The sequence below is a fragment of the Vombatus ursinus genome, unplaced genomic scaffold (assembly GCF_900497805.2).
Source record: "Vombatus ursinus unplaced genomic scaffold, bare-nosed wombat genome assembly UNPS02005236.1, whole genome shotgun sequence".
NCBI classification, from domain to species: domain Eukaryota; kingdom Metazoa; phylum Chordata; class Mammalia; order Diprotodontia; family Vombatidae; genus Vombatus; species Vombatus ursinus.
The window spans coordinates 8,789,373-8,799,092 of record NW_020945014.1 but is presented as its reverse complement, the minus strand read 5'-3'; positions in this window follow the sequence as shown (position 1 = coordinate 8,799,092).

Here is a 9,720-nt window from a genome sequence, read left to right as displayed (position 1 = left end):
GTAATAATGGTGGAAATGTATAGCCTTGATTCACCCCTTTTCTTATTTGGAAGGTTTTTATTTTATCCCCATTATAGGTAATGTTTACTCTTAATTTTAGATGAATGCTGCTTATCATTTTATGAAAATTTCCATTTATTCCCATGATTTTCAGTTATTTTATTAAATAGGAATGGGTGTTGTATTTTGTTAAAAGCTTTTTATCTGCATCAACTAATATAGCCATGTGATTTTTATTTTATTATTGATATGGTCAATTATGCTTATAGCTTTATTAATATTGAATCAGTCCTACATTCCTGGTAGAAATTTCACCTAGTCAGAGTGTATGACATTTTTTGATATATATATTCTCCTGGTTAGTATTTTATTTAATTGGTCTATAGCATTTTTTTCTTCTGTTTTTACTCTCCTTGTTTTAGGCATATACAACATGTTGGGTCATAGAAGAAATTTGGTAGGGCTCCTTCTTTGCCTATTTTTTTCAAGTCATTTATATAGTATTGGAGTCAATTGTTCTTCATGATTTGGTACAATTTACTTATAAATCCATCTGGCTGTTGGGATTTTTTTCTTAGAAAGTTCATTTATTGCTTGTTCAATTTGTTTGTCTAATACAAGGTAATTCAAATATTCTATTTCTTCTGTTAATCTGCAGAATTTATGTTCTAGTAAATGTTCATTCATTTAATTTAGATTATCAATTTTATTGGTGTGTAATTGGGTAAAACAGATCCTGATACATAATGTTATTTAATCTTTATCAATGGCACATTCAGTATTTTTATTTTCAATATTAATGATAAGGTTTTTCCTTTCTTTTTCAAAATCAATTTAATCCAATGGTTTGTCTATTTCATTTGTTCACTCCTATTTTTCTTCATTAGTTAAATAGCTTTGTTAACCTCCAATTTTGTTACTTTACTTTTTTAGGATTTCCCTGTTGATATTTAATTGGGGATTTTAAATGTATTCTTTTTCTAGTACCTTTAGTTGTATACCCAATTCATTGATCTGCTTTTTCTCTCTTTTATTGATGTAAGTATTTAGAGTCATAATTTTTCTCTAAGTACTGTTTGCCTCTATTCCACACAAATGATGGTTTGTTGTCTCATTGTTCTCATTATCTTTATCGAAATTGTTTATTGTTTTTATAATTTGTTCTTTGACTTATTCATTTTTTTAGAATTAGATAATTAGTTTCCAATTAATCTTAATCTATGCTTCCAAGGCCCTTTATTGAAAGTGATTTTTTATTGCATTATGGTCTGAAAAGGATACATTTACTATGTCTGCTTTTATGCGTGTATTTGTGAGGTTTTATATGCCCTAATACATGGTAAATTTTGCGGTTACCACATACAACGGATAAAAAGTTATACATCTTTCTATTACCATTAAATCTTATTGAAAGGTCTATCATGTCTAACTTTTCTAAAATGCTACTCACTTCCTTAACTTCTTTCTTATTTATTTTACAGTCAGATTTATCTATTTTTGAGCAGAGTAAATTGAAAATATCCCACTAGTATAGTTTTGCCTCCTGTAAGTCATTTAACTTTTCCTTTAAGAATGTGGATGTTATGGAGGCAGTTAGCTGGTGCAGTGTATAGAGCACCAGCCCTGGAGTTAGGAGGACCTGAGTTCAAATCTGGCCTCAGACACATAACACTCACTAGCTGTATGACTCTGGGCACATTACTTAACCCCAATTGCCTCACCAAAAAAAAAAAAAGAATGTGGATGTTATGACATCTGGTCCATATATGTCTAGTATTGATACTACTTCTTTCACTATGATACTTTTAGCAAGATAGAGTTTCCTTGCTTATCTCTTCATTAAGTCTACTTTTGCTCTCCTGAGTTCATGATTTCTATACCTGTCTTTTCTTTTTAATTCAGATGAAGCATAATAGATTCTGCTCCAGACCTTTATTTTAAGTCTGTATGTGTCTTTCTATTTCAAGTGTGTTTCTTGCAAACAACATGTTGCTGATTTCTGGTTTCTAATCCATTCTTCTATCAATTTCCATTTTGTAGGTGAGTTTATTCCATTCCCATACATAGTTTTAATTGCTAAATGTGTATTTTTTTCCCTTCTGTTTTTTTCTGTTTATCATTTTCCTTTTTTTTTTTACCATGTCCAACCTTAAAATTCTGTTTTGCCTCTGCCTACTGCATCCTTTAATATGTCCTCTCTCTTATCACCACACCTTTCACTTATTCCCTTCTTGTCCTACTTTCTTGTCGGGTAAAATAGATTTCTATGCCCAATTAAGCATGTATACATATACCTAATTTTTTCTTTGGCCAATTTCAGATGAGAGTGAATTTCAAGCATACTGTATAATTTTTTAAGATCCTTCCAGCTCTTGTTCTTTTATACTATGATGTTTGAAATCTATTAAAATTCTAATATATTGAGATTCATCTCAAAAAACAGGAGACTCATCTTATAATCTGGAAGCAAAAGAAAATAAGGTACTGTTTCCTTCTCCAACATCCTCTAGCCTCAAGTTAATTATCATTGAATAACTTTCACTTGTTTTCTTCATTTTGTATGGAGAGACATCATTTACAATTATCTTTTGTAATTTTCTTCATTTTCTTTTGTTTACATCAAATTACTAACCAATAAAATTGTTTTCATAATTAACATCCTTTTTCTCTCAATGAAATATTAAAGCTTTTCATCTGAATCTCATTTTTTAAAAATGCCTATAGCTTTGTTGGGGAAAACATCTATGTTTTATAATCATTTCTTTGATTTATCTTTGGCTATTCTGCATTCATGGAATAGAACCAAATACAGTACTATCTGATTTCCATAGTATAGGTACTATATAGCTTTTAATTCAATTTTTTTATTATTATTCATTCGTTGTGGGATAGAGGATCTCAGAGTTAGGTCAGTATCTTTCCTTATTATCTATTTTGAAAATATTGTAATTTTCTATTGACATGTCAGAACCTTTTAGCACATTGAAATGGGGTGTTTGCAAATGAGCATAATAACACACACTAATCAGTTGGTCAGTCAACAAGCATCTATTTAAGTGAAAGTGATATGGCAGATATTACATTAAACACTTGAAAATACAAAGATATGTGAAAAAACAGTCCTTGACTTCATGGAAATTATGTCTAATTTGGGGGGAATGTAGGGTGTGTTCAGGAAAGATTAGTACCTCTGGTGTGAGGGCTGCTGAGGCCTTTTTAGGGCTGTTTTCCACATTTGGTACCCACATAATTCACCCAACTCTTACCTGTGGCTCTAAGAAGCTGTGACATATGCAGAAACAACACCCCCGTAAATTCTTTATGTAGATGGGCTAAACAAGGTTGAGAGTAACCTTCATAAGTTAGAAGAGTGTCTAACCCAAGCATGTGGAGACTTCTCTGGTGGAATGGGTGGATGAGAATAATTTGTTCCAGTGTCCAAGAAGGTATCTGAAGTAGGTATTGTGGAGTGTTTAGAACTTGGTTAGATCAAAGATGCCAAGGTCATACACAGTATCCCAAGCCATCATCCATCCTCCTGAATTTTGTCTTGTCACTTGACTCTGATAATTCTAGTAGAGGGTGTGAAGCTAACCACTTCACACAAGTCTGCCTCATTTAAATCCAAATTGTGCACAAATTAATTTACACACGAATTAAAAGGCATTACATATTCACTTTATTATTTTTACTTACCTTAAAGTACTGTGGCAACAGGTAAGTGATGGAGTGGCAGGTGCAGATATACTAGAAGCTGTAGTCACAACCCTGCACACAGGTGGCCCAGGCCTTATGGTCATCTTCTCACTGGACTGAAGAAGCAATGGGATTCAGCAGCCTTTTGTGCATGAGCTGCCTTGTTGAAGGACTGCACTGCTCACCTCCTGGGGTGAGAAAGGGGCTACAAAAGGTGCCATAAAAATTGTTTGCTTCACCTGATGCTGGTCTGTTTACCATGGCAGGTAGAGATCCCACTCTGTGGTCAAAACATTAAAAAAATTGTACAAAAACTTTTGCAAAGATGATTGGTACATGGAATGTGTGCACATTCCTGGACAACATGAAATTCAGTAGACTTGAAAGATGAACAGCTCTTGCTGAGAGAAATCAATAGGTATCACATCCAAATAACAGCCCTGAGTTAAACAAGGCTGGCAAATGGAAGCTACCAAAGTCAAAGCTGAATACATGTTTATTTGTTTTGTTGTTGTTGTTGTTGTATGTTTGTTTGTTTCTGGAGTGCCCACAGTAAAAAGGATCACTAAGAAGCTGCTATGGGTTTTGCAATCAAAACTAATATAGTCAACCAACCTGTATGCCTATTAAATGGAGTGAATGACAGCCTCATGACAATGGAATCACCATTTGCAGGAAAGTGCTACACCACCACCATCAGTTTGTATGCCCCCATGACGATGAACTCTGATGAGGTCAAAGAAAAATTTCATAAAGTCCTGGAGACCCTCATCATCAATGTACTGAAAGAGGACAAACTTATAATTCTGGGTGACTTTATTGCAAGAATAGGAACAGACTAGCAGACATAGAAGGGCGTCCTTGGAAGAAATGGAATTGGAAACAGCAAAAGGAATGGTCACATATTACTGAAGACTTGTAAATTTCATGATCTTCTTATCACCACACTTTCTTTCATTTACCTAAACACAATAAAACTTTATGGATGCACATTTGCAGCAAAAATTGGCATTTAATAAATAATGTCATTGTAAGAAGACAGATGTGCGTATGAGAGAGAGTATGTGAGAGTGACAAAGGCAATGTGTGGTCCAGAGTGCTGGACTGTTCATAGACCTATCCTTTCCAAGCTAAATACTTGCATTCAACAAAAACAGTGGCCCCAAGGCAAGACAACTACCAGAAGACTTAAGGTCAACAGATTAGAGTGCTTCTCCAGTTAGAAACAGTTCATTGCTAACTTGGAAGGAAAGCTGAACCAATACATGATTGGAAAAAATGGATCAGAAAAAAGTAATGGGCAGCTTTCAGAGATTTGGTGTACAGCACAGCATTTACTCACCTGGGTCAGAAAATTTGCAATCATCAAATTAGTTTGACAAAAGTGATGGGGAAATTCAGAAGATGATTAATCAAAAAAAAAAGAAAAAGAAAGAAAGAATGAAAGAAAGGAAGGAAGGAAGGAAGGAAGAAAGAAAGAAAGAAAGAAAGAAAGAAAGAAAGAAAGAAAGAAAGATAGTTAATCTGTTTCTAAGAAGGCAGGGCTTAATGCCATCAAAAATTAAGTGCCAGCAAAGCTTAGAGAGATGCAGGATTCTTATTCTTAGTCCAGTAAGAGCACAAATAGAATTCAGTTTTAAGCTGATAGTAACAATCCAAAGCACTTTTACGATGTCCTGAAGACAATTTATGGGCCAAAAACCTATGGTACATTTCAACTACTCAGTGCTGATGGAGCTACGTTGATTAGTGATAAGGACATGATTCTGGAGAGATGGGCAAAACATTTTCATAGTGTTCTCAGCAGACCATCATCAATCAATGCTGAAGCCATTAACTATATACCTCAGGCTGAAATCAATCCCTATCTCACCAAACTTCCAACAGAAGATGAAGTTTTGAATGTCATTTGGCTCCTCTTGTGTGGAAAAGTGCTTGTGTTGATTCAACTTGAAAAAGGCTATGAGGCAACATGGTGGAGAAAAGTCAAGAAGTTGCCCAAGTTCTCCTCGGTTTCCCTCTGAAACTATATTAAATCAAGCATCTAAATTGATTCTGAAGCAACAGAGCCTACAAAAAGACAGAGTGAAATAATTTTCCAGCTTAAGATAACTTCAAGGGACTTCAGGAAAAGTCTATCTTATCTGGGAAGAAGAGGAGTGCAGTTCAGCACAGCACAGCACAACACAGCCACAGAAGTTGTCTGGGCAAGCCAGTGGGAGTTTCTTAGCCACAGTACAGATCAGCAACTGAGGCCCTCTGGTTCTAGGTCAGCAGGGCAGTGCCACAGCAAGCCAGCTGTAAGGCCTCTAGCCCCAGTACAGAAGTCAAATTGCCAGCTCCAGAAACCAGGGCACAACAGGTGTGACTGGGCCAGGCCACCATAGTGCACTGGGCAAACTGCAAGCACCTAAGGCCCCAGTCAAGAAGGCCAATGACCAGGCCCCCAGCACCAGCTCAACTTTAAAAGCCCCCAAATAGACTTAAAAATGAGCAAGACATGCCAAGATAAAGTCAAAATGGGTACACGATTTAGACATAAGGGATGATACCAAAAGCAAATTAGGAGAGCAAGGTATGGTTTACCTGTCACAACTATGGAGAAAGGAAGAATTTATGACCAAACAAGAAACAGAGAACATTCAAAATGGATAATTCTGATTACATTAAATTAAAAAGATTTTGCACAAACACAACTGATGCAAACAAGATTAGAAAGAAAACAGAAAGCTGGGAAACAATTTCTATAGTCAGTGTCTCTGATAAAGGTCTCATTTCTAAAATATATAAGAGCTAAGTCAAATTTATAAGAATACAAGTCATTCTCCAATTGCTAAATGGTCAAAGGATATGAACAGGGAGTTTTCAGATGAAGAAATTAAAGCTATCTATAGCCATATAAAATGCTCTAAATCACTATTGATTAGAAAAATGCACATTAAGACAATTCTGAGGTACCACCCTACACCTATCAGATTGGTTACTATAACAGAAAAGGAAAATTGTAAATGTTACAGAAGATGTGGGAAAATTGGAACACTAATGCATTGTTGGTGGAGTTGTGAACTGATCCAACCATTCTAGAGAGCAATTTGGAACTATACCCAAAGGGTTATTAAATTATGCATGCCCTTTGATCCAGCAATAGCACTACTAGGTCTGTATCCCAAAGAGATAATAAAAGAAAACACAGAAAAGGACCCACATATGCAAAAATATTCATAACTTCTCTTTATATGGTGGCCAAGAATTGGAAATTGAGGGGATGCCTATCAACTGGGGAATGACTGAACAAGTTGTGGCATATGAATGTAATGGAATGCTATTATATTATAAGGAATGATGAGCAGCCGAATTTCAGAAAAAATCCTTGAAAGACTTACATGAACTGATGCTGCATCAAGTGAGTGGAACCAGGAGAATATTGTACACAGTAACAGCAACACTGTGAGATCATCAACTATGATAGACTTGACTCTTCTCATCAATACAAAGATCCTAAACAATTCCATAAGTCTCATGATGGAAAATGCTATCCACACCCAGAGAAAGAACTATGGAGTCTGAATACAGACTGAAGCATGCTATTTGCACCATTTTTTTCCTCTCTTGTGGTTTTTTCCTTTTGTTCTCATTCTTCTTCTATAAGATGACTAATGTTGAAATATATTTAATATGATTGCACATGTATAACTTATATCATATTGCTTGCTGTCTTGGGGAGGGAGTACAGGGGGAGGGAGGGAAAGAGCAAATTTGGAAATCAAAATCTTATAGAAGTGAATGTTAAAACTACCTTTACATGTAATTGGGAAAAAAAATACCATTAAATGTGTGAGTGTGTGAGTGCACCAAAAGGCCACAAGTCAAGACTAAAGTGGAGGGAGAGTTGGTGCATGATATTTTGTTCACTGATGATTGTGCACTCATAGCAGCCTCTGAGGCTGAGAAATAACAGAATATAGAGCAATTCTCTGCTGCTTGTGCTAATTTTGGCCTACCAATCAACACCAAGAAAATACAGATTCTCCACCAGCGAGCATCAAACCATCCATATGTGGAGCCATCGGTTACAAGAAATGGAGAAATATTGAATGCTGTGGAGAAGTTTACTTATCTTGCCAGTATACTTTCCAGGGATACACTCATAGATGATGAGGTTGACACGTGCATTGCCAGAGCTAGCTTAGTGTTTGAGAGGCTCTGAAAAGAAGTATAGGAGAGATGAGGTATTAGACTGCATATCTAATTGAACATTTACAGAGCCATTGTGCTGACTTCATTGTTGTATACCTGTGAAACTTGGACAATATACTAGCACCACGCCAGGAAATTGAACCACTTCTATTTGAATTGTCTTAGGAACATTCTAAAGATCACTTGGCAAGATAAGGTACCAGACACTGTGGTCCCTTCTTGTGCTAAACTGCCAGGTATTCAGACTCTACTGCAGAAAACACAACTCTGATGGACTGGTCACATTGTTCAAATGCCAAATGTATGTTTGCCTCTAAAACTATTTTACAGAGACCTCACACAAAGTGAGTGCTCATGTGGATGTCAGAAGAAGTTATACAAGACTTGCTCAAGATCTCTCTGAAGAATTTTGTTATTGATTGTGTGACATGAAAGATACTAGCAAAAGACTGTCCAGCATGACATGCCTACATCAAAAAAGGCTCTGTGCTATATGAATGAAGTAGAATTGAAGTAGCTCAAAAGAAATGTAAGATGTACAAATTTGGAGCCATCTCCACTCTAAATTTTCATGTGGACTATTCGTGCTCAACCTGCGGTATAGATTTCCAAGCTTGTATTGGCCTAATCAGCCACATTCAGACCCAATACCTTGTTTCCAACATAGTGTTGTTGCTTTGGTCCTCTTTGAGAATGAAAAACAAACCAGCCAAAAAACCAATGAACCTTCTGATGTGAGAGATAATGTGCAAAAATCAAATTACATATAACATATAAAAAGTACAAATGGAAAACATTAACAGTAGGAGTGGGGAGGATACTGGGAATGGTCTCTTGCAGAAGGTGGATTTCAGATGGATTTTGAAGAAAGTCAGAGAAGCCTGCGTGGATTGTGCAGAGACAAAAGATTCCAGGCATGGGAGACAATTGATAAAAAGTAATGAGGAATAAGGAAGTGAAATATGAAACAGCAAGAAGGACAGTATTGCTAAATGGTAGATTATATGGAGAACAGTGAAGTATACAGAGTTAGGAAAAGTAGGAAGGAAAATTTTGATGAACTTTAATAGAGATCCTTTCACTTTTATTGAATAGGAAAGTGATAATAAATGCAAATTTAAAAAAATACTATTAAGGATACCAGAGTAATATAATGCAAAGATCATATGCTATGAACAGGTGGGATTTATACCAGGAATGCAAGGCTGGTTGAATATGAAGAAAACTATAAACATAGTTGACCATATAAATAAGAAAAGCAGCAAGAAATATATGATTATATGAATAGACACAGAAAAAATCTTTTTGAGAAAATACATCTATTCTTATTAAAAACAATAGAAAGAATAGGAATAAATGGGACAATTCTTTAAATGATAGGTACTAAGTACTACATATCTAAAACTAAGAACAGACATTATGCATAATGGGGATAAGCTAGAAGTTTTCTTAATAAGATTACAAGTGAAGCAAAGACGTCCATGATAACCACTATTATTTAATATTTTTTGAGAAATGGTAGCAATCAGATTAGAAAAACAAATTGAAAAAAGAAAAAATACACAATGAGGAAATAAAACCATCATTCTCTGAAAATGGCATGATGGTATGCTTGGAGAACCCTAGAGAATCAACAAAAAAACTAGTTGAAACAATTAACAAATTTAGAAAACCTGAAGGATATAAAATAAACCCACATAAATCGTTAACATTTCTATATATTGCCAACAAAATGCAGAAAAAAGAGATAGAAAGAGAAATTCCACTTAAAATAACTACAGGTAACATAGAATACTTGAGAATTTACCTGTCAAGACAAACCCAGGA